The sequence below is a fragment of the Hylobates moloch genome, unplaced genomic scaffold, assembly GCF_009828535.3.
Source record: "Hylobates moloch isolate HMO894 unplaced genomic scaffold, HMol_V3 SCAFFOLD_4, whole genome shotgun sequence".
Lineage (NCBI taxonomy): Eukaryota > Metazoa > Chordata > Mammalia > Primates > Hylobatidae > Hylobates > Hylobates moloch.
Genome location: NW_026652279.1, coordinates 61,746,838 through 61,773,284, shown reverse-complemented (window position 1 = coordinate 61,773,284; position 26,447 = coordinate 61,746,838). Strand labels below are relative to the sequence as shown.

At 38.1% G+C, this 26,447-nt stretch overlaps 1 protein-coding gene across 15 annotated transcripts in view; it reads left to right on the top strand.

Moving 5' to 3' along the window:
• Nucleotides 1-26,447, top strand: part of CMSS1 (cms1 ribosomal small subunit homolog) — a 362,094-nt gene that overhangs the window by 215,008 nt on the left and 120,639 nt on the right. The window lies entirely within an intron of this gene.

The following is a 26,447-nucleotide window of genomic DNA, read 5'->3' as shown; positions in this document are numbered from 1 at the left end:
ACAAAGGACCATTAATTATGACACTGATGGCAATGATAACATAATTAACTATTTTTTGAGCTGCTACTATTTGCTGCCACCTGACATACGTTATTACATTTATTCCCTGCAACAAGCCTGCAAGGTAGGTATTATTCTTCTGTTGAAAATGATGCTGAAGTTCAGTCACACAAACACCAAGTACCAGGGCCAAATTGCAATCCATATCCCCCTCACATGAAAGTTACTGTGGTTTCCACTCTACTGTTACCATTAATGAGACATGGTAACCAAAAAAAAAAAAAAAAAAGAATTTAGGAAAACTGTCTTCAACTATATTGCTGGATAGCATTACTTTATAAATATTAATTTTACTCTGTGGTTACTGTATGGTAATGGAATTATTTTCGCCCCTTAAAACCTTAGAAAAAATCAACCTAATTGTGCCTTGTAACATTTGTGGTTTGTGTGTCCATTGACTGCTTGCAATTTCCAGGCAGGCTGCATCCTTGAACTATTCACTGTCTGAACTTGCCCTCAAAGAATTCTTCCTCCTGCCTCGCCTCTATCTAGTGGCAGCCAATGAAAAACCCACAAGCTCAGCAGCTGCAGCTCTGGAAGGCTTCCATCAAACCCTCATTCCCAAATCCCCTTTGAAAATCACAGCTCTTAGAGCTTTGTGTTATCTTCTTGAAGGTCTTGACTAATGTTTGTAACATTGTAAAACTTAAGCAAACACTGTCTTCAAGACCAGGATTCCTAAACTTGGACTCTGTGTTAACTTGCCTGCACCAAATCATGTACTGCCCCTCAACTGCACTATCTTAAATTCTTACCCTGGAAAGTAGCCTGAATAGCAGATATTAGGACGGGAGCTTTTTAAATGGTCAGTAGGAAATTAAAAAGCTTAATAAGTTTCAGAAAGTGCCTCTTTGACAATTCAGAATTAAATTAAAGAAAAAAAAACCTGATATATTGAAAATATGTGGTAACTCAGGTTCTTGTTCCTCTAAATTTTATCCTTTCCATGAATTGTTTTTAGGATTTAGAGGTCAAGTATCCAGTATACTTGTCTCAGAGGAAACAATATTATTTTCCTAAGTGAACATCTAGTACAAAAGTGGCTGTTTTATGTATAACTGAGCAGTATCAAAATCCAGTTCTTAGCCAGCCTTTTTATATATGAATCATATTATTTAATCCAGATTTCTTTGAAACCACAACCAGACACACAGTATGGTTATTTGATTGAAGAAACATGGTGCTATTATTCAACCCACCATGCGTTATTTTGCTTACATTAGTGATCCATTAATACACTTAAGAAAAAAAGTAATTTGCATCATCATCCATTGAAATTGACAAGACTGGATGCTGGTGATTATGGACACTAAATTCCATTGTGGAGAAAGTTCCTGATCTCTGTGTAGCACAAGATTGGTTTTTCTAGACTGTCTCAAAAGTATATCCAGGAACTCAGAATGGGGGAAAAAGCTGCAGCCAGGAGACAAATATGTGTTAATGTACCACTTATTGTCTGGAGAAAATGTACGCTCATGGCAGCAGTAAGAAGTTATTTGGTCTGTATTTATTTACAATGTGCAGGCTGCAGAATGTTAGCATTCTGATTATGGTCAGATGTAATGGAAAGAATTCACTAGCATTTTCACACTGGCTTTAGTAAGGAATGCACTTTTTGAATCAACATTGGTTAAAAGGTAGCCATTTCGTTCCAGTAATGCAAAAGGTTCTTTGTGTTGCCTAAATAATAGAGGAAATTATTTGGGGCCTCAAATCCCATCTGAATTGACTGCTTTTGGTCATTCAAACATGCTTCCTTATCAGTAAAACTGAGTAGACACATTTTTTTTTAATTTGATAGCAAATGTCTAGTATTTAGGTAAGACAGTGAGTTTAGATTTATGATGGGGAACCCTCAGCGTTCAAAGTACACTTGCTTGAAATAATGTTGATAAAGAATATTAGTGTCAGTTTTCCTAATGGGAAGGAGGGGCATGCTTTAAACCTAGACTTTCTATGAAATATGCTTCCTCAGGAGAATATCCACTCTGATCAGTAAACAGTGTATACATATGAATATATTTGTTTGTGGTGTTTTTTCTCAGTAGAATATCTCAATCACTGCAGTAGTCCACTTTCCTGTTTTAATGTTTTGACTATCAGTTGTTTAAGTATCAAAAAACAACTTGGGATGTCAAGAAAAAAGCCATTTTGCTATCTCCATGTAGTCAGCAAAATGCTAGGGGGTTCTCTCCAGATAGCTTGAAGACCTGTTTATCTTATGTTATTTTTTAGGGTTGATCTCATATCATAAATGTATATTCAAAATTGTTATCCAAATTGTATGTGTTTCAAGTTTGTGCTTTCTAGGATTATTAGCAATTTGATGATGAAAGCCATCTACATTTTCAAGTCCCTTAAACTAAATGTATTTTAAACAATTAAATTCAAAAATGAATGTCCATATTGTGACCATATTACTCCGTAAATTATTAGTATTATTATTATTTGAGACAGAGTCTCACTCTGTCAGCCAGGCTAGAGTGCAATGGCACAATCTTGGCTCACTGCAACCCCCGCCTCCTGGGTTCAAGCAATTCTCCTGCCTCAACCTCCAGAGTAGCTGGGACTACAGGCTCATGCCACCACGCCCAGCTAATTTTGTATTTTTAGTAGAGACAGGGTTTCACCATGTTGGCCAGGCCGGTCTCGAACTCCTGATCCACCCACCTCAGCCTCCCAAAGTGCTGTGATTACAGGCGTGAGCCACTGCACACAGCCGAATTATTTACTTGAATTTTTTAATGCCCTCTGGTTCCCGGTAATCAAACACTTTGACCTTTTTCACCCCACCAAACTATTAAAGAAATTGAACCATAGAAGAGGCAGAAACTTTTATCATTCTGATATAGGGGTATTTCTTGATTACCTTTAAATTTATTTTATTATAATAGAAAAATTCAAATGTAGAGAGAAGTGGAAAAGAAAGAATCCCCATGTGCTCATCACGAGCTATAGCAGTCATCAACTCATGGCCAACTTTGTTACATCTTTATCCCTTTCCCCCTACATTGGATTCTTTGGAAGCAAATCACATACATGTAATTTCTATGGATTGTCTATTATATGATTTGAACTTTGTTGGGCTCTGAGGATAAAAAGATGAATGACACATAGTCCTTATTCTCAGGGATCTCATCAGATTCTTCTGGGATAATAATGTTTAGTAGTCAGTGTAATTATAAGTCCATTGTATCATAGAACCCAAAACTAAAAACCCATGTACCATCTCTACACATTGCATAAACTTAATATAAAAGGAATTATGGTATAGCAGTTCCTAAATCCACTTTTAGGAAGGTCTTCTAAGGCATGAAAACTTTCCTAGCTCTGTCAATTAAAAGGGTCTAGAATCAATGACACCTTGTAGCAATGAACACATGCAACACATAAAGCTTCTACATCTCATTTCGCACTAAGAGGAACAAAGGCTTCTTGGAGAAGTAGCTGACTGCAGGGCTATCGGAGGAAAAAAAAGATGAGCCTGGAACATCTTTTCATGCCAGGATGTTAGGAAGTCTCAAAAAATGATGAGGACACGTCAAAAGGACAACAGAGTTAGCTCGAAAGGACTCCCACTGGCCTAATCTGAAACAATCTGAACAGCGAAATAATTATAAAATGGAAGGTGACCCATTGAAGAAAATAAGAATTCATGAGTTTGTTCATGGTGATAATAGGTAGATACTACATGTGTAAGAAACAAAAGTTATTCTTTACAGTAGAATGCCTACTAATAAATGTAGAAGAAATATAGATTAGAAAACCACCATTTTGCACCGATCATAGTTGCAAATAGTTAAGAAGTATCAATGGCTGCTGAAACAATTTTTTAAAAGTTCAGTGAGGAACAGGATATTTACATATCTCAAAGAATTTTCCACAAATTACTTATTAATAATCATGGAAAATAGTAGTTTTGGAGTAGAGAAGCCTGGTAGTGACACTTTAACCAAGTGATCAAAGTTACCATCATCAATAGTAGAACAAATTGACATCTTGTGCTTCTTAATGTTATGCAGTGAGAAAGATACATTACTTCTATGGTATTCTTGCCCCAAATATGCATAATTAATTTAATATTAAGGAAATGTCAGACAAACCTAAACTAAAAGATACTCTTTAAAAGTGTTAGTATCCTGAAACACATAAATAAAGCTGAGCCATTTCAGATTAAAAGAAACCAAAGAGACAGAAAAACTAAATGAGTGGGTTCTTCCATTTGGATCCTGGATCGGGGGAGGAAATGCAAACAGAACAGTATTGGGACAATTGGTAAAATTTGAATGAAATTTGGGGATGAAACATAATATTGTGCTTATATACATTTCCTGATTTTGATCATTGTATTGTCACTAAGTAAGTGAATTTCTTTATTCTTAGGAAAATACATTGTAATATTTAGAGGCAAAGGGACATGATGTCTGCAACTTACTCAGATGGTTTAGAAAAACAAATGTGTGTATATGTAGAAAAAGAATAAAATGCAAAAGTGGTAAAAATTTTGACAACTGGTGAATACAGGTGAAGGGTAAAAGATTTTTTTGTAGTATTCTTGCAACTTTTAAGTTTGAAGTTATTTTAAAATTTAAGAAAAGATTAAAACAAAGCAAACAGACAGACAGACACACACACACACACACACACACACACACAGTTATCTTCACTTTAAATAAAGCCAGCGCAACATATAGAAATCTGAAAATCATACCCTAAGATAAACTGAGGAATACAAAATTTTTGTCTCCCAACAAAGTTGCTGCAGAAATCCTTTTAGCAATCTTTATGTTCAAATCATAAAATTTATAAATAACATAGAAATAGTGTCCCATATCCCCTTCTGTAAATTGAGGCACACCTACATTTGTTTTCGCTCTGTCCTGGTAAGTTTCTCTATGCATCTTGCTTGCTTTGGGAAGCTCATTGCATAAAGCTGTGTATAAGTGAATGTTTAAATGTTTTTGAAGAAAATGACAGTGATGATAACTTGACCTCCAGTACAGATTAAGACCTTTAAAAAACTGAAGCTGTACTAATTTCTTCCTCACAATTACCTGAGTAGCTTTACAGCCACGCTAACTGGCTCTGAATCGCTTAGGTTTTCCTTTTTAATCGCTTTTCTTTTTTTTTTTTTTTTTTTTTTGGGAAACAGAGTCTCAAATCTCGCTCTGTCGCCCAGGCGGAGTGCAGTGGCGCAATCTCGGCTCACTGCAACCTCCGCCTCCTGGGTTCAAGCAGTTCTCCTTGACTCAGGCTCCCGAGTAGCTGGGATTACAGGCACCTGCCACCATGCCCAGCTAATTTTTGTATTTTTAGTAGAGACAGGGTTTCACCGTACTGGCCAGGTTGGTCTTGAACTCTGACTTCAGGTGATCCACCCGCCCTGGCCTCCTAAAGTGCTGTGATTACAGGCGTGAGCCACCACGCCTGGCCTCTCTTTTCTTCTCATTAAAATATAACTCTTACAGAAATAATAAGAAAAGTAATGAAGTAATGAGTCTATTATTTTGAGCCCATCCAAAAAAAATATGCTTAACTGGGAATAGATAGAAAAATAAGATATTGAATTATCCAAAAGCCGATTAGCCAAATTCTTTTTTCACCATTTTTTTGCTTATAGAGAATTCGAGTAGGGAGCGGAAACAGGCAATACTACTCAGTCAGTTGTAGTTTCTTATTGACTGTTCGGTTTAATTTCAAAATTAACAAACATTGTAATTGCAAAAGATTGGAAATAACCTAAATGTGCTTTTGTAGGGACTGGAAGTAAATAGGATTATCCATTTATCCAATACTATGCTTCCATAACAAAAACTGGAAAGCTATTTATGGTTTTTGTTTGTTTGTTTCTTTTTAAAGGACACAATCTCAGTCCATGTCCTACATAGTAGCCTCAAATTCCTGAGCTCAAGCAATCCTCCCACCTCAGCCTCCCAAGTAGCTGAGATTACAGGTGCCAAGTCACGGTGCCCAGCTGCTCCTAATGTACTGATACAGAAAGATCTCCCAGGTGTATTGTTAAGTCCAAAAAGCACAGTACAGAACATATTGTTTATATTGTATGCTACCTTTTGCATATAATAAAAAGAAGAAAGAATGAACGTACATGTTTGTCTGCATATGTATAAAACGTCTTTGAAAACTGCACACACAATGTTGCTTGCCTAAGGAAATAAGAATTTTGTGTTGGGAGACAATAATTTTGCATTAGTTCAGCAATAACAGATGTTGGAAAAACTCCTAAATTTAATGCTTATAAAAAGAATAGGAAATTATGCTTTCACCAGTGTTATATTGGTATTGAAATTATCATCATCTAATAATAGTCCATCAAACATAGAGACATTCCCAGACCTTTCACTGTAGTGGTGAAAACCATTATGCATTTTATCTAATTCAGTTAGTCTGCTTTACTTATTAACTTTACCTCAAAAACTGAGCAACCTTTTCTAAGTGTTCTTGGTCACAGTAGTACAGCCTGCGAAGTACATAAGGAGTACAGGCAAGACTCACCTGCTACAGGAATATCAAAGAGCAGATGAAATATAATCTATGATTATATTTCACAGTATGTAGTATAAAGATTTCACAGTATAAAGATTTCAGTGGATTTCTACCAAAATACCAACTTGGTTTAATACCTAATGGAAAGGAAAAGAGTAAAATTTATTTCAAATTAGATAGTGTAAGATTCAGTCTTATAATATGCGGGATACCAGGAGTACCTTGGAAAAGCCAGACACCAAATAAGATCTGGGAAATTTTTAGGAATCCAAAAGAATCTAGAAAAGCATCGTCCCTGGAGTTGATATTTCAATATATCACCAAATAATTTTTCATCCAAGATCTCAGTGCTTCCCTTAAATTAGATATTAAATGGCATGTGGTAATTTCCCCCCAGTGGTTTTCTTCACAGTTAACAACTTTCTTCTTTTTTTTTTTTTTTCTTTTTTTGAGATGGAGTCTTGCTCTGTCGCCCAGGCTGGAGTGCAGTGGCGCGATCTCGGCTCACTGCAACCTCCACCTCCCGGGTTCATACCATTCTCCTGCCTCAGCCTCCCGAGTAGCTGGGACTACAGACGCCCGCCACCAAGCCTGGCTAATTTTTTTGTATTTTTAGTAGAGACAGGGTTTCACTGTGTTAGCCAGGATGGTCTCGATCTCCTGACCTCATGATCCGCCCACCTCGGCCTTCCAAAATGCTGGGATTACAGGCATGAGCCACCGTGCCTGGCCTCATAGTTAACAACTTTCTTGATCTGTCTACCTGCATTTTATAATTGGATACATGAATCAATCCAAGCTGTCTGAATATTTCTTTTTCTTCCTGCACCCACAAAAGTCAGTGAGAAGTAGGAACCTAAGACCATCTCTGGAACAGGTAACCATCTCTTAGCACTTACAACATAAGATTAAACAAAGAGTTCTCTCTTGTGGCTTATTTGCATATTTCATTTGCATAATTCTCATCTAACTCCCTCTTTTAAAAAAAAGTATTAATTATTCAAATAAATACTATTTATCCAGGCCATAAACAGTATATTAAAGTTCGCTCCCCGAGAATCATTTGTATAGTTCCAGATGATAGCATTCCATTTTAATATAGATGAGTACACAGATGTGACAATGGTTTTATAAACAGTTCAGGTAACATCAAGAAACATCTGCACATTTTCCCAGCAGCCTGAGTAACTAGTAGTGATTTGTACAGACTTCTTTGCATCCGCTTTTTCCCCCTTCCTTTTTTCAGCACATCTAGATGATTAATAGACTGAACAGGCCCTTATATATGCATTCTGACAGCCTTTAGGACGGTCTTGGTTGACAATACACACAAGCCAATGTTGTTATCATGAAACACTTCATTTGAATGACTATTACAGGCTGAACAGGATGTCCTATGCCAAGAGGTTGTGACATTTTGAGAGGGTGGTGCTGGGAGCCATGTGGGACTCTTTTCCCATCACAGCCAAGTTGATAGTTTCTCAGGTTGTAGGATCGTTAGGGCTACAGAGGGAGAAACTTTGTCAGTGGCTGGGTAGATGTCCCTTGAGTCTGGATTATGCATTTGAAAAGATGATCTCTTTGCCTTAGGGAAGAGAGTCTCATTTTAAAAAGAAAAAATTTTTATAACGAGTTCATGTATTCCACTATGAATTTTGCTGAAAAGTCTGTCCTGAAGTATGTCTTTGCTGCCAAATCCCAGGCTTTACAGTTAACCAAAGTTGACTCTGTATGACCTGTTACATTTTCCTTAGACAATTGGATGTGATCACAGAAGGGTGATTGCCAAAGTTTTATTTCAGCTCAGATATAGCTAAATGCAAGAAATCACTTCCTGACACCTTTCTTCTGCCTGCCCCACCCTAAATCACCATTTTTCAAACAAGCTATGGGATCTACAAAATGGCCTACCTGTGTTCCAAGTTAATTTTGAGAATGGCTTTTTATGGCTGGTTTGTAATCTCTTTAGAAAAGCAAAATTATGATGGAAACTCTATGACATCCTAAGCTGCAAGCACTTGAAGATGAATGTAACTTCAGGTCTGTGAAGCTAAATATTTACCTTCCACATGATTTAATGCATCTTTGTTCCTTTCCACACTGAGCTTTTTCTTTATGTGCATCCCTTCATCTCCAAGCTACTTTTTAGTAGCCCTGTTATATCAGTGTTTTGTGATGTTACAAAAAAGCAAAGAATGTGAGGTCAAATTTTCCATTACATACTTCAACAGGAATGCCAGGGAACTTAGCCAAACTAAGGCTACAAAAAAAAAATAAAAATTACAGGAAAGATGATTCATTAATCAACAATTGCCTTGCCAAGAAAATAGAATTACTTGTGTGTATTTGGTTTGGGGAAGGGGGATAAGTGCAGATAGCCTGGCTATGAGTGAAATGGAGGTATTTTATGTTTATGTAGCATGGTTTTAGACCTACCAGAGATCTTTTAAACAGTAAAATTTAGGAGAAAGGATAACTCATGTTGTGCCTTGATTTATCTCACCTTTTTCTTCTTTCAACATGGAAGTATATCACATGCTGACCCCAACTACAATTTGATTTAAAAAAATAATGACAGCTGAAAACTAGGATAGAAGGGCACAGGCTGCACCTCAGGAACAGTGAGAACAGGGACCATTGCCATTCCTTCCTCTTTCTTCAGCTATATGATCTGAGTTCCTTTTCATTTCATGTAGGTCCACTTCTGCTCCCCTTTCTCTTTATTTTGCCGTAAGCTCTGGATTGTGGTCCCTCCCTAAAACATTGTCATATTAATAGAAATTCTGGAAATTGGCCTTTAAATATAGTCATTATTACATATTAAAGGATCTACAAAGGGCAAAAATTGTGGCAGTAGATGAAAACAATAGCCACTGAAATTTTTTAAAGCCCACAAGCTCGTAAGATTCCTGTTAAACAAACAGAATGATCCAGTCACAGAGCTTAGTGCTGTAAATGTCAAACTCAATATAAACTTGATTTTTTTTTTGTATTCTAATAAGAAGACCAGCCAGTAACAAAAAAACATTGGCTCTGTGACCAGCCAATACCAGATACAGTGAAATCTGTTATCTGATGTTTCGTCAGCTAGCCTGTGAGCACCATCATGTAATAAAATTCTCTAAACTGTGATTCACGGTGCTACTTTGTGCACCTTTTGACTAATAGAGACAAATCATATCAGGCTCTTGAATTATTTTATTACTAAGTGTATTTTATTTTAATTCTTTGGAAATTGGTAATCCATGTAGGTTCAGACATTGTTAACCAGAGTACATAATTAGAACAATTCCAACCATGCCAGATGATACTGTATTTACTGAAGAATTTTATTGCCTTTTATGGAGAACATGAGGGAGGAATAGAGAACAGGTTTTTTTTCTTTTCTTTTGCCACATAGCTGATAACCCAATTTCTATAACCATTTCTTCCACACAAAGGGACAACAACATGAGAAATACACGTTTTAAAGTTCCTAACAATGGAGTACTTCTTACGGGAAGCTGGGACAGTTCAAGAAAAGAAATGGATTGAAGGAGAGGAATAGAGCCAAAGTTCCCAGACCTTGACAACCAGGGCAAATGTAACAAGTCCACATTCATCATGGAAAAATGTAAAGTCCTGCATGTTTGTGGAAGAAAATGACTGCATTCGCAGAACAAGAGGGATAAGGGGCTAGCGTAGCCTGTACTGGTCACAGCCTTTTTTGCTCATCTCTCTTTACCTCAATGTGAAGGTCAGTGACAGACCCCCTGAGCAGGGAATGTTTTTTGAATTATAATGATGGAGACAAGTATCCTGTGTCTCAAATTGACAAGAAGTACTCCCTAGTCCTCAAAGCTCAGAGAGGCTTTCTTCAGGCATATCCAGTATTTCATTCTTTACTGTGTTGTGCCTTATCTGCTCTCTGTACATACAAGTAAGGAAAAGAGAAAATATATGCAGAAAATCATGTCCAGTAAGTTTTATTCCCCTTTGAAAGATTATATTTTGTCTTTTCAGAGTCTCTCTGTCTCTGTTCTTTTCAGCTATATTAAATATTTGTTTCCTTCATTCTTGAATCTCATTTTCTTGAGGCTTATAGCAGCTCAGCAGTCTCTAAGTTCTCTTTTCCCTCATCCATACTCTCACTTCTCTATTTTTGACTACTTTTGCAGGCCAGTAGGTATTTATTATGTCTCATTTGCTGTGGGAGACAGGCTCCACCCCATCCTACCATACTCCCAGACTTTATTCCTTTTAACCATCTAACTAGCCATCCATTTAAGTCAGTAAGGACATGGAGACTTGAGAAATTTACATCCCTGGAAGGTGACTATGATATGTTGAATTTATTTTTTTAAACTTTTTTTACAAAATGACAAAAAATTGTGTATATTTAGGGGGTACAATGTGATATTTTAATCTCTGTATACATTATAGAAAGAGTCAATCAAGCTAGTTAACATATCCATCACCTCACCAACTTATTGTAACAAGAACATTAAAAATCTATCCTTTTAGCAATTTTGAAATATAGTGTGTTATTTTGAATAACGTAGTCATTATGCAGTGCAATAGAGATCAGCTTTTTAGATTCTACATATAAATGAGATCATACATACCTGTCTTTCTGTGCCTAGCTTATTTCACGTAGCATGATGTCCTCCAGTTCCATCCATGTTGTTGGAAGGACAGAATTTCCTTCTGTTTGAAGGCTAGCTAGCAGTTCATTGGGTATATATACCATATTTCTATGACAAACTCTGTCATGCTTTGCAAGATTTTAAAAGGGAATGTGCTTTAGAACAAGACACATTGAGATTTGGGTTCAAATCCTGTGACCTTGAGCCAGTTACTTGCCTCATTTAGTCATTTAACAAATTTTGATTGAGCATCTTCTATGTGCCAGGCATTGTGATGGGCACAAGGGATACAGTTGTTTACAAGATTGACATGGTCTTTGCCCTAATGAAGTTTATATTCTAGTTAGGGAAACCAGTGAAAAATAAATATTTAAATAAGTATTTACATCATAATATAAAGAAGAAGTGACACAGGGGTAATCTGTCAAGGTGGGCAGTGAAAACTATTTTTGAAACAATAGGTAAGCTGAGGCTCAAAGAATTAGTAGGAGTTAGCCAAACAGAGAGGATACAAGAGTATCACAGGCTAAAGGACAGCTTGCTCCAAGACCCCAAGTCAGGACGGAACTTGAGACAAAAGAGGAACTGAAAAAAGGCAAGCTAGACTAGAGCCCAGTGAAAGAGAGGGAAGTAGAAAGATACAGAGGTAGTGAAGCCAGATTATACAGGGCCTTATAGGCACTGGCAAGAATCTTGGTCTTTTCTAAGAGCAATGAGTAACCATTGAAAGATTTTTTTAATGAGGTAAAAACTTGATTTGTATTTAAATCACTCTGATTATTGTACCTCGTCACACAGTAGATGAGAGAAGGAAACCAATGTGAAAAAGGCTGGTGCCATTTTTCAGGTGAGAGATGATGGTGGCAGTCAATGGAGTGGTTAATGGCTCCAAAACAGATTTAGGAGGTAGAGCTGACAGGACTTAGTGGCTCTCTGCTTTGGTGACATTGCAGAATAGGAGTGTCTCTGATGACTTCCATTTTTCTGATATGAGGTGCTGTTTCCTGAAGTTAAGAACATTTAGAGGAGAGCCTAGCCTGGGCGTAGAGAGGACTAGATCCTAAGCTCAGTTTGGAACATGTTTCATCTGAGATGCTTGTGATACATCCAAGGGGAGATGGTATGCAGATAATTGTAAAAACAGATCTGGAGCTCACAAGAGATGTAGGCTAGAAATACAAATTGGATAACAGTTTATAGATTATATTTAAAGCTGCAAATATGACCTCTCGAAGCCTTAGTTGTTGCATCTATAACTTGGAAGTAATGATCTAGCTGTGGAAAGAGGTTGAAAGGGATGCGTACAGCACATAGCACAGTATCTAGCTCATAGTAAGCACTCAGTATGTGGTAATTGCCATTATTACTATGTCTAGGAAAATCTCACAGCCTTATTCTCTGAGTTGGCACTAATTGACAAAGAGGAAAGTGGAAAAGAGTGAATAAAGGAATGAACATAAATCTGTGAAAATACATGTATAAAATCAAGATAAATCCATTAGCTTTCATTGTGCTGCTGTGTTAGAATTTTTTTTTTTTTGTAATTTTTAATTCCCAGGCATCCCTCATCTCGCAAACACCTCCTATAATTCTCCCCCTGAAAAATCAGGGGACTTCATTAATCTTAAATGGGACATTTGGACCCAAATGATTTCTGAGGCTGCCACCAGGTTCTTCATCTTGGTGGGTTCTCATCATTGCTGCTGCAGTGATTGATTGATTTGTTGAGAAATATCTGTCTAAATATTCTTCTGGTAACATTATTTTTAGGAAGGCAAAGCCTTTACATTTCCAGACGGCAGCTTTGCTGTGAATGTGGGGAAACCACAGAAAGCTGTAACACATTGCACATGTCAGCAAGGCCTTCTGGGCTTCTTGGCATTCCTAATGATGATAATGATCCCACTTGGTGGAGGCTGACCCTCCCTGCAGCTGGTGTCCTTTCTGCGCAGGGATGAGATCACTGGGGAAGGGGGAGGAGGCGGAGCTGGGGTGGATGAGAGAAGGGAAGGGGAAGAAGCTGTCACATCTGCATTCTTGGTGGAAAAATGGAAACATGTTTGCCACATGCTTGCTTTGTTTGTTTATGTTTTAAGGAAAGGGTATGGAGAGGCAAGAGAATAGTGAGGAATTGTAACATGATGACGGCTTGGTTTTCCCCCAAGGCTGCACAGCTATCCGTATTCTCAATAACAGGCTCATCAAATTTCCCAGGGCACTGATAACCCTATGAATCTCATCTTGAATACTTGAAACTGATCAGGGCCAGGATATTCCAGCTGTTTAGATCCAGTAACTTCTTTAGAGTTGTGAAAATTCCTAATTCTAGATAGTCCACTCCTCCTTATGCCTCAGACATGTCTTAATAAGAGAAATTCAGAATTTTCAGAATTATTTTTATATTTGGCAATGTAGTTGAAAGTATCAGATTGTTCACCTGTTTCTCAAAGTTGTCACTGAAAGTAAACAACCTTTTTTTTTTAAGTTTACTAGTAGTAGCCTAACTGGTAGATCACAGTTTTATCTCTAGAGCTTGTATATACAGAGATTATAAATCTAGAATTCCCCAACTCCCCCCAGGGTTTGGGGTTGTTGTTACAATTGGTTGTTGTTGATGTTTTTGTGAGGAGAGAGGTTAGCAAAAGAGGGGTCCCGTTGGCATTACAGGGAATGACCTGGCCTGGGCACAATCACAACCAACCACTTGGCCATCTCAGCTCCAGGTAATAGAAATAAGTCAACGCTGACAGAATTGAGAAAAATACTCAAAATGCTCTCAAGATGGTTTTGAACCCTTCAAACCTGATAAGGCCAGGTCTGATTAGCCTTTGTATCTTCAATGCCTCAGCCAGGGCCTGATACATAGTAAGTGCTCAGTGAGTGGTGAGTGGCCAGGTAACCCAGTTTTCCTATTTTCCGTGGTTCAGGACTACTGTTGGTAGCCAGAACAAATGACCATGAGTAATTAGGTAGAGGGAAAAAGTATTTCCTCCTAAATCATGGAGAAAGAGGCTGTTATTTAAGTAAATATAATAATTGACTATCAACAGTGCTCCCGACTTGAGTTTTCAAGATATAATGTAAAGGGTGTTGTCCTCAGGTTTTGAAGGTCCAAAACTGCTAAACGTTTAGCCATTGAAGTTTTTTAACCTTAATTTCCTTGTTGGTAAAATGGGTATAATACTTTCTCTGCCTACCTTTCTAGGGTTATTTTCAGGATTAAATGCTTTTAAGGAAGTGAAACTAGTAAAAACTATTGGAGGTAAGTGTTATTATTTTCTTCTTTTGAGAACAATATATCTTTAAATATTTTTAGAAGAAAAAAAGGTTTTTAATTCCTTGAAGAAAAAGTGCTTCCAAAGCATATTTATTGATGCTATTATTGTAAATCCTTCTTTAAGCTTCATGTATTTAAAAATTAATGACAACTCTCCTCTTCCTTTCTGGAAAGCTTTTATGACTTAAATTCTATGTGTTTACAAAAACTAAAGTATCATGTCCTCCTTAAAAATACCATTATTATTCATAACCTCTGAAACCAGCAAGGGTCATAAAGCTACTGACTGCAAATGATTAAGTGGCCACAAATAAAACACTGGTATTACCACATGTAAATTCTTTCCCTGCAGTTTGTGCCTCCGCAAGCAGTGATTCAACTGCAGGTGTCTGTCAAGAGACAGTAGAGTTTTATCCTTCTGGAAGCCTCACTGTATGTGAAGTCAAGAAACAATGCCCCTGCCACTGTCTAGCTATAGCCTCAATCAAATCATTTCACCTCTCTTAGCCTCTGCTTCCTCTTTTAACTGAGAGAGCATTCAGTGGCTGTGCATCTGGGCCTCACTGCTCTCCCCAGAAGGCATTTGAAAAAAAAAAAGGAAGGCATTTTTGGTGTCAAAATGACGGGGTGGGTGAAAAATGATAGGATGGAGGTGGCTTCTGGCACTTAGTAGGCAAATTTTCTATGGTGAGTTGAGCAGACTCAGGAAAGAATGAATTGTCCCTTCTATAGTGTAAATATACCCTCCTAAGAAACACTGGGCCATAGCTCGTGAAAGTGAAAGGGTTCACAATTAATAGTAAGGCACTGTCCCAGGCAAGCTGGCATATAGGGGCCAACCAGCCACAATCCAAGTCCACTTGTGCTTGCATTGTCTTCCTGCATTCTGGCCCTGTTTGCCCCACAGATGACCAGGTCCCAAGCTCTGCTGAACAGCCCTCAGAGAAGGGGACAGATAGGTCCAGACCAAATCCTTCCATTGTCTTTATTTTACTAGGAAAACTAGCAGTAGAGTTAAAGTTAGCTCACTTGTTTATCCCTTAATTTGATTATGCTTTAGTCCCAGAGGCCCCTCATTTCTCCCCTTTCCAGACCTTCAGGGTCTTTGGCACTGCCAGCCCTCAAGTATGGCAGCTGCTTGAAGGATTTGTTTGGGGTGGGTTGGGGAAAGAGGAGGAAGAGTAGAGCCAGCTCTTCCCTGCAGCTGTGGCTAACCGAGGCAAGCTGTGACACGGAGCTCACTCCATCTCAGTCAGAGCCCACCCTGAAGCCATATCTGTGGGTGCAAAGGTATTGTGACACAACCTACCACACAGTGTCAGGGGAGAAACTGAGCATGGTAATTGAGGTGCCAGGTGATTCTTGCACCACTTTTTTGGACTGCCATTTAGAGAGGGAAAATAAAAGCCAAATCAGGAATCATTTCCACTCTGTTAACATCTCACTAAAGGAAGCAATCAAATCTAGGTGGGTTTTATGTTTCTCAGCCCCTGTACATGGACAAAGACTGGGATTCCAGATTTTCTTAACTAGCCCTAGGTTTTTCTCCTGGGACATTTTCTTTCTGCTTCTAAAATTGTATTTTACTCTTTAAAAAAAAATCTGTTGTGCAGAATTATATAAGGTTGATATGATGGCCTAGACTGATTGCTTAAATATGGACTTGGACAGTTATAGAAAAGCACTTTTGTTTGTGTCATGGAATTAAAGTTACCACACACACAATTGTCTATTTTCAAACCTAATGGATTACATTAGGTTTGAAACAGTATAGCAAACAGCATAGCAAAAAAAAAGGGCATAAAATTTTTATGCCAAAAACAAAGTCGATGTCTGAATTTAACTGGAAAAAAACTGTAGAAATTTGTGCCTGACAATTGCAAACAGTTCTCTTTCCTTGTTTTTTCTTTTACCTTCTCTCCTTACTATTTGAAGTTATACCTTTGGGAACACATAGCTTCTCTACGTTATAGAAACGTGGCAATAAATCATGGTAACAAACTATTCTCTTGTTTCAGTTATCATCTCTTTTTGAGGTTTGAGCATACTCAACAAAGATTAGAGGTTAGGCTATTGCTCTTCTAACTTGTTATGAAACCCTAGGGTCTTACCGAACTTACCAAAGTCAATGAAGGATTAATTTGGGGAGAGCTTTTTAAAAAATCACTCAGCATTATAAGGGAGGTTAATGGCACTGGAGTGTCATATTTTTAAGAGGGAGTCTTCTTTTTATTGATTGATCTATTTATACCTCACTTCCAAAACATATGCAGTACAGAAAATTAAAATAATTCATTGAGGGAATAAAAGTAATTAGAATATAAAGCCAGAGATAATAGTGAGAAACAGAAATAAGTTGATCCTTGAACAACATGGTTTTGAACTCTGTCGACTTCTGCCATTCCTGAGACAGCAAGAGCAACCTTTCTTCCTCCTCCTTCTCAGCCTACTTGAAGAATAATGAATAGTAAATATATTTTCTTAACGAATAGTAAATGTACTTTCTCTTCCTTATGATTGTCTTCTAACGTTTTCTTTTCTGTAGCTCACTTTATTGTAAGACTACTGTTTATAATATATATACAACATACAAAATATTTGTTAATTGACTTTTTATGTTATCATTACGGCTTCTGGTCAACAGTAAGCTACTAGTAGTTAAGTTTGGGGGGAGTCAAAAGTTGTATGCCATTTTTAACTACACAGAGGGTCAGTGACCCTAACTTCTGAATTGTTCAAAGGACCATATACTATGTGGTTTTTTACGGTTATTGGAAGTAAATCACTATTTAGCTGTAAGCTTCCTAGTGGCCTAAGTGAAAAAGAACATGCTTTTTTAATCACACAGACTCACCTGTGGAATGAATCTATTAAGGGCATCATGGGGTAGTGTTCAGGGGCAAATTTTTAAAATTTGTTTATTTACCAGCATTTCTGGTAGATCAGTTTCATAGATCAATAAATAAAAAGAAGAATCATTCTTAAAAATATGACACTCTGGTGCCGTATTAACCTCCCTTATAACTCTGAGTGATTTTTAAATGTGCCTTCTAATGAGTCAGGAACTTACACGGAGAGGGAGTTTGGGCAATATCAGAGAAAGGCATATCTTTTTTAGATTTATGTGAAATGCTCAGTATGAAAATTTTAAATCTTTAAAAATTGATTATAAAATGTTTTAATGCTAAAATAGAATGCTTATCTGATTATGGTAAGATCCAAATTAGATCATAGTCATTTTCTGTTTTTTTAGAGACGTCTCTGCAAATTCCCACAATTTGTTTGTTTATTTGTTTATTTGTTTGTTTTGAGACAGATTCTCGCTCTATTGCCCAGGCTGGAGTGCAGTGGTATAATCTCTGCTCACTACAACCTCCGCCTCCCAGGTTCAAGCGATTCTCCTGCCTCAGCCTCCCAAGTAGCTGGGATTACAGGTTTGCGCCACCTCGCCTGGCTAATTTTTGTATTTTTAGTACAGATGGAGTTTCACCATGTTGGCCAGGCTGGTCTCGAACTCCTGACCTCAAGTGATCCACCCACCTCGACCTCCCAAAGTGCTGGGATTACAGGCATGAACCACCACACCCAGCCTCCCCCAGGTTTTGTTAAATTAGCGGCTTTAACTTTAGAAGATAACTCTGTGAGACACATTCTTTGGGAGCATGGAAGTGGCTCCTTGTGGAAGAGTCTTCAAGAATTTGATCCAAAAGTCAGCTCTATAATATGCCCTCTACCAAACTATTTTCACATGTTTTAGGTAGCAGTTTCTTCTTGCAAACAATCTTATACCCACCTTCAACAGAGAAATCTCATTAAAGTGATATTTCATTAGTATAAATTTATTTTTAAACCATCATTTGAATAATATATACGTATTATAAAGACAGTTGTTAAGATCAGTGAAACCCTTTCCATAAGTCAGAAATTTAAATGGATCACAATTCTTCTCTGTCAGTCAAGCTTCTTGTTTTTTCCGACATTCTGTTTTGTTACAGGTTTTTAAAACTCATTTGGACACCCACCTCAATATATGCTGTGCAAGTAGACTAATCCAGAAGATTGAAAGAGTAGTAAATAATTTTATTTCAAAATTTAATAATATAAACCAATGGCTTATATTTCTTTTTTTTTTATACTTTAAGTTTTAGGGTACATGTGCACAACGTGCAGGTTAGTTACATATGTATACATGTGCTATGTTGGTGTGCTGCACCCATTAACTCGTCATTTAACATTAGGTATATCTCCTAATGCTATCCGTCCCCCCTCCCCCCACCCCACAACAGGCCCCGTTGTGTGATGTTCCCCTTCCTGTGTCCATGTGTTCTCATTGTTCAATTCTCACCTATGAGTGAGAGCATGCGGTGTTTGGTTTTTTGTCCTTGTGATAGTTTGCTGAGGATGATGGTTTCCAGCTTCATCCATGTCCCTACAAAGGACATGAACTCATCATTTTTTATGGCTGCGTAGGATTCCATGGTGTATATGTGCCACATTTTCTTAATCCAGTCTATCATTGTTGGACATTTGGCTTGGTTCCAAGTCTTTGCTATTGTGAATAGTGCCAATGGCTTATATTTCTGAAAACAAACATTTTATTATATATATTTTATATAGTATAAGTATATAATTTAATGTGATATATTTATATGTCATATATTTATTAATATGTTATTAAAATATGTAGTATATATAAAATATATAAAAATATATAAATATATAAAAATATGAAGTATATTATATAAAATATTTTATGTATTTATACATAAATATAAACGTGATAAATATAAAATATGTCAAGCAGGAAACACATGCAATTTACCAACTCACCCTTAAATGATCTATATTATTAAGTCATATGTGTTATTTGTCACATGTTATTTAGGCTACTAATGGTCATAATTTGTGGTCTGAGAGTTCAGTTCCTTCAGAACTGACTAAGACCTCATGATGCACACTTATAATAGGCAAATGAGTTCAAGCTTTTCTTGACATGTAATTGACTGTGGCATATGTGGGCTATACTAATACACTCCATTGGACTTTTGCATGAGCAGACATGGCACAGTCCAGAAACGAAACGAATCAAAAACTAATGTAGAGCAATAACCTTCTTATTGAATGGCACATTCATGAGAGATTCACTTCTCTGCACCAAAATTCCAGGGGGAACTTTTGTTCCAAGGTCTGAGGGGTGGTAGCGGTGGTGGTGGTAGTAGTGTATCCGTGTGCATGTCCTACTAGAACTGAGTGCACCCAGTTGGAGGATGGGTCTTATGGCACCATTTGTGTTATTATTGTGGCTTTATTAACTGAACCTCTAAGTGAAACTGATGAAGCCTGTCCTCCATTTTCTTGGGCACAGATTAGCAATTCAAGGCTAGTATAGGAAAGAGGGCCTGAGACATGAAGATAGCTCAGGAGCAAGTATTAACACCGAGAATCCATGGGTAAGTTAATGCAATGTTTCTTTCTATAACCAAATTTTAAAATAATTATATTCTAAAATTTTACAAAGGCAAGGTGGAAGGTACCTTCCCCAACCTCATGTAAACCAGTTGTTTGAGTATATATTGTATAAGGTAAACTTTCTGGATATGATACAAGATAAAGTTATAAATAAATTCATATTTGATCTTGTTTTTAAATATGTAAATATCCTTAAATGCCTTATTATTATTTTCTAGGATTTGTTTTTTCACAGGAATTTTTAAAATCTGTAATACGTAATTTCCCCTAAATAAGATGAAATTTAGGTCATCCCTGGGATAAATGCTATGTATATCACCTGTGGAGTTGTTCGCCTGCTCTCCCTTTGGTTACCAGTCATTATTTCTTATTTCCATTCTCTCCGGAAATAAGGGTGCTCCTACTGTGTTGAGAGTATGCTTCCTGTGCCTTTATCTCTTAAACCCTATATATTGCTGCAATTTGGGTCATAGTTGTACGTCATTGTATAATTCACCATAGCAAGCCTTCTGCCCCAGAAGTGTCTTGAAAAGACACAGTTTCCTAGGACTGCCATAACAGATTACCACAAATTGGGTGATTTATAATAACAAGAATATATACTCTCACAGTTCTCTAGGCTAGAAGTTTGAAATCAAAGTGTCAGCAGGGCTATGCTTCCTTCAAAGGCTGTAGGGAAGAATACTTTCTTACTTTTTGTAGCTTCTGGTGCTTGCCAACAGTCCTTGGCATTCCTTGGCTTGTGGCAGCATAACTCCCAAATCTGCCGCTATCTTTACATGGTTGTCTTCCCTCACTGTGTCTGTATCCAAATTTCTCTCTTCTCATGAGGACACCAGTCACTGGATTGGGGCCCACTCTAATGCAGTTTGACCTCATCTTAACTTGATTACGTCAGCAAAGACCCTATTTCCAAATATAGTCACATTCACAGGTTTTGCCAGGTGCATAAATTTGGGGGAGTGGGGAGAATGGGTATTCGACCTGGTACAGCCAGTAAGAATCTTACTACATTCTCTCATTTCCCTGAGCATTTAAGGGTCTACACTTGAGCATTCTGTTTGTTTTCACTGCATTATCTTTCTTACCTGGAAATTTATCCAAAGCCACAGAAATCCTAACTAATCAATTCTTTAGTGACTACCACAACACATGTTGAGTCTGTATTAGTTTATAAAACTGCCCCTTGGGGCTAGATTTTGTTCACCATTATTCATATGCAGCTTCCTACTAGAATCAAAGTAAATTGCATCCAAGTGTTTCCAAGCATTGACTCTGGCCCACACTTAACTTCTTCCCAAATTCTATACTTGGTTCTTTGTATATCCGGACATTCGGCTTACTTAAAAGTATGTAATATTCTCCCCAAGGCTTTGAAGAGCTACATTATTTCCAAATCTTTTACCACTTGAGCTTCCCTAGTATTGTAAAAGCTGGCCAAGGGTCAAACATTTGTGTGCTTTCAAAATACCATGTAGTGTTTACATCCCTTCCTTAACCAAAGTTGTCATTGTACTGTGAAGGAGGTTCAGAGCAAAGGTGACAAACTAACCCAGACATCACATTCCCCCTTCCCTCTTGATATGTTCTCTTTGACTTGCATGATGGTTTTTTGAAAGAACACGAGTTAGTTGCTAGTAATAGCAAATTTCACAAAGAAATTGAGATATCTGGCTTTTCTTGAAAGCTCAGATCTGGAAAACCCAGGCCCACATTCTTGTAGCTGGCCAGAGCTGGGGAGTGGCTGTCCCGTCAGGCAGAGCATGTACTCTTGCCTGCACCATGAGCCAGTTTGACCTGCTTCGTTCATTTATGTTATGTTATGTTATGTTATGTTATGTTATGTTATGTTATGTTATATGTTATGTTATGTTATGTTATGTTATGTTATGTTATGTTATGTTATTACCTACCTGCCCTTGTTGGCATTTGAGCTATCCACTCCTGGCCCAGGACTTGGGAATACATCGTGAATAATCTTGCAGATGTGGCTCAGAGAAAACTGGATCAAAGGAGGGCAGATCACTGATTTCCCTTCCCTCTGGGCTGCACTGTCTTTTAGCAGTTCCCACCAATACCCTCAAGCCTTGGGATGAGATGCACAACTTCTGTCACAATGCCTCTGGATCCCATAACCTTGCCCCCTTTCTCTCACCATCACTGGTGTCACAGTTGAGTTCAGATGCAAAAACTGAAATGTTCAGAAGTATGAGGTCATTTCAAATTTAGTCTCATGTTATTCTGTTAAGCTTGGATTTCATTAATCACAACATAGTCCCTTCCAGAAACTTCTGAATGCCCTTTCCCAGCTTGCAGAGCCTCTTTTGGGCCTTCTTGCTGATCATCTCTGCTTCCATGCTTTACCCTTTACCTCCTGACCCATAGTATTTTGTTGTGAGGTCACAGTTGTCTTTCTGGAAGTCTCCTGCCTCAGACAAGATCTTACCAAAGTCCTCGTGGTCTGCCCTTCAGAACATTCTCAGCAGCTCCTATCCCAATTCAGGTCTCCCAGTTCTCCTTGTCCTACTCTTATCCATTTCTTCTTGTGTGCATAGGATTTCCAGTACAGGAGTATCATCTCAAGCACTGAGGATCCTGAACAACGTCTCTCTTGCTTTCCTCAGTATCTTTAGCATTACTTAGTTCTGTTATCCCCAACATCACTGGCACACTCAATCCATCCAGGTGATAGAAAATCATGTTGACTGTATGATCCATGTGGCCAAATGCTCTTCTCGGGAATTCCTAGGACATGTTATCACATTGTGACAATCACTGTCTAATGCTAGAAAAAAACTGATTTGTCTCTCGGTACATATTTGTAAATACTAAAGACTGTCTTTACCTTTATTTTAGAGTTTATAAGAGTAACCCGTGTTCATTGAATATGGAAAATATACAAAGATGCAACGATAAAAATATAAATTACCCATTGCTATACCACCTAGATTAAAAACCACAGCCAGCATTTTGATATGTGCATTTTCACATTTATATTTTAATCTCTTCCTTTCCCTGTTCTTTAGTAGTCAAAACTTCTTGAGAGGAGAGTAATTTTTGTGATTATCCCAGCAATTTAGAAAAGAGAGATAGGCTAAAGAAAAATCTAGCCTTAAATTTCAGAATTTTTTTAATATTGTACACATTCCTTCTTGTTTATATTAAATTACTCTTCCACAATATGAAGGGTAGATATGAAGTTTTTCATAACTACCTTCAAGGAGTCCAAAGATTATCTGTATAGTCCCCTCATTTTTCTGATAGGATAGATTGTATTATGGACAACACTTGTGTATGGAGTCCAAGCTTAGTCTTAGGCATTCAGAGAAGGATAGCCTAGTTGTTCTGGTTGGGGAAATAAGACACAGGTAAAAGAAGATTCGTATTTGCTCAAAGTAGCATAAAAGTGCAAGCTATGGTATACGAAGGTCTTAAGCTGGGGCTTGAAGGGAAGGGAAGGCAGGGAATAGAGAAGAAAGCTACATAGGTGCATTTTACATTACAAAAATGGTGGGGTAACAAATATTATTACCAGCTGAGGGTGTGGCAAGACCCTGGCTAGGAACCAAGTCTGACTCTCAGCTCTGGGATTTCCCCACAACATTTCCAGCTGATAAATTGACAAGTCTCCAGTGTATCCTTCCATAAATATTGTTACATTTTCCAGACCTAACATCTACTTTTTAAATTTTTATGGGAGGCTTTTTAGAAACTTATAGCCTAGAAATATTTATTTTAAACACAAGTGATTTCATATTAAAATAAATAAATTTCAGTGACTGAATGCTTACTACCTGGTGATACAAAGATAACAAAAGTTTATAATCTGCTCTTGTTGAGCTAGAGATATCATTAACATTTTAGTCTCTAGGTCAGAAATGTTTCTAGCCCTTACTGGCTTTATCTGCTTGTGATTAACAAGTTTGTCATAATATAATTAACACAGCTAATGTTGAGTTCCTAGGCAGCTGGAAACAACAAATGTCTTATTGCTTTGGACTGCCACACAACCAGGTAGCAGCTCCAGACCATTAAAAAAAAAAAATAGGGCCTGGTGCAGTGGCTCACGCCTGTAATCCCAGCACTTTGGCAGGCCAAGGCGGGCGGATCACGTGGTCAGGAGATCGAGACCATCCTGGCTAACACAGTGAAACCCCGTCTCTACTAAAAATACAAAAAATTAGCTGGGCGTGATGGCGGGCGCCTGTAGTCCCAGCTGCTCGGGTGGCTGAAGTAGGGGAATGGCATGAACTTGGGAGGCGGAGCTTGCAGCCGAGATCGCACCACTGCACTCCAGCCTGAGCGACAGAGCGAGACTCTGTCTCAAAAAAAAAAAAAAAAAAAGAGCAAGTGATTTTTCCCACAACTTTGGGGTAGCTCTGTAAGAGAACTAATGATTGGCAGGCTCAGGGCAGCAGATTTTAATGGAAAGCCCTGGACCTGCAGTCAGAGAAGCTCTGGTGCTGGCAGTGCCAGGATTTAGCTGTATAATCTTTGCCTGCCACGTGGCTTCTCTGCCCCTCCAGTGGACTAGGTGACTAAAGACCCGTCCCGTTCTAATATTCTGTGACTATGTTCTCCAAGAGTCTAATCTTTCTGCAGGAAACCAGGAAAGCAGTGAGATGTTACTTTAAGGAAAGATGACATGATCTCTAGGCCAAGCTTCTTGCCCGGCCTTTGGCATGTCAGTTTCAAATACTCATTACATCATCAAGGAAAAAGGCCAATAAAAGCCCAGACCTTTCAAGCTGTAGAATCTGCTTATAAATTGGAATGGACAGAGTTGCTGCGGTTTCTCCAAACTCTGAAACGTTACATGTTCTTGGGTAACACTAAAATGCATTTTGTGTTCTGCATCTCATTAAAGTTCTCGTGATATGTCTCTGTAAAAGTCTGCTCCCCTCCTGCAAACAGGGAATGTCCCCTTGGTTATCTGTTACCAGTTAGTTCAGTTGGTTGAAATCCAAGGCTGTGGGATCAGGCCCCATATGGGACAGTTGGTTTCATGCAGAGAAGCCCCCTGCTTGCCCGGGTGTTTCATAAATGCATGCATTTGGTCACAGAAGGTATGGATGTGAGCATGGCTGGCTCAGCATAACCTATCCCTGCTACTGGAAAAATCACTCAAACCCTAGGTTTTTTTAACAGAGTCACTGCCCTCATCCTTATTTAGAATTAACAACTGTGAGTACAATGGCGGTCCAACTTCTATGTATTCCTCAAAGATCCTGATGACCTTTTACCCAACTAACTGACTGTCTAAATCTTTTGACATTGTGAGAGTCTGATGAAAACAGCTAGTTATTAGAGGCTGACTCTCTGTGAGGTACTATGCTAAGTGTTTTGTGTCCATTCTCCCACTCATGCCTCAAAGTAATCCCAGGCAATATGTACAATTTTTTATTTTCTTTTTGCAGTTGAGGAAACTGGCTGGGGAAGTTACCTAACTTTCCTAGGGCTCCACATTTACTGACTGGCAGAACCAAGACTAAGACCCCTATCTATCTGACTCCAGAGCCTATGCTGTTACTCTCTATACCCTACTGCCTCTCTCAGGCAGAAAATTAAGAGGCATCTGAATAGTGTTCTATGTTCAAGGCACTGAACAGAGTTGGAGATTTTAGAAGCTGTGATAAGCTCCTACTTACAGAATGAAGCTTTGTACAATCAGATGCTTATAAACGAGTATGATTTTCTATTGTCATTCTTTGGAATGAAAAATGAGATCACCTCTGAAGGCAGGCAGAGAAAACTTGACACGTAGTCAAGTGAGGCACATGTCTGTTCTTGGATGCTTCTACAAGCTTCCCATTGATGACCTTCTCTCTGTCCCGGCAGCTTAAGATACTCACATCCCCAATCTAAAGCTTTGCTCAGCTTTTGCTCCTCCAACTTTCATTTCAAACACAAATCCTCTTGGTGGACAAAGAGAAAAGTTTCTCTCCGCTTTTTTTCTCCTCTAAATTCCCAAGCACCTCACCATGAACTGACTTCATTTTACACCCTCAAACCTAGAAGCATCAACAGACAACAGGGCCCATTTTTCCTGACTGTCCCACTCAGAGGCTTTTCAGTAGAAGGAGGACGCTGTATAACCTCCTTTGTTAGAACACTGAGTTAAGCCATGACTCCTCTTCTGGAGCCACAGTTTCATATGTGAAGTTTAAAATAAAGTTTAGTAGTTGAGTGATGTGTTTAGTATTCTAGAACGCTTTTCTTTCTGATCTTCTAACTTAACTTGCATAGAACAAAGGGGCAGTTTGGACAGCATGGAGAAGGCATTTGGTGCAAGTTCAGGAAAAGGTCCTTGGTAACATCCATCTCTTCCAGTGTTTTTCTTTATAGATTTTGTAGATAGACTTGAAATGAAGGGTGCCTTTAGGGTAATTTCTCTTTTACCTAGTCAGCACTACAAAGTAAAGCTTAAAGTTTCATGGTTTTCCTTAAAGAACAGATTGACTAACTTCACTGTTGACACAAAAACATATACTTGGAGTTGAAGAGCTTCATTA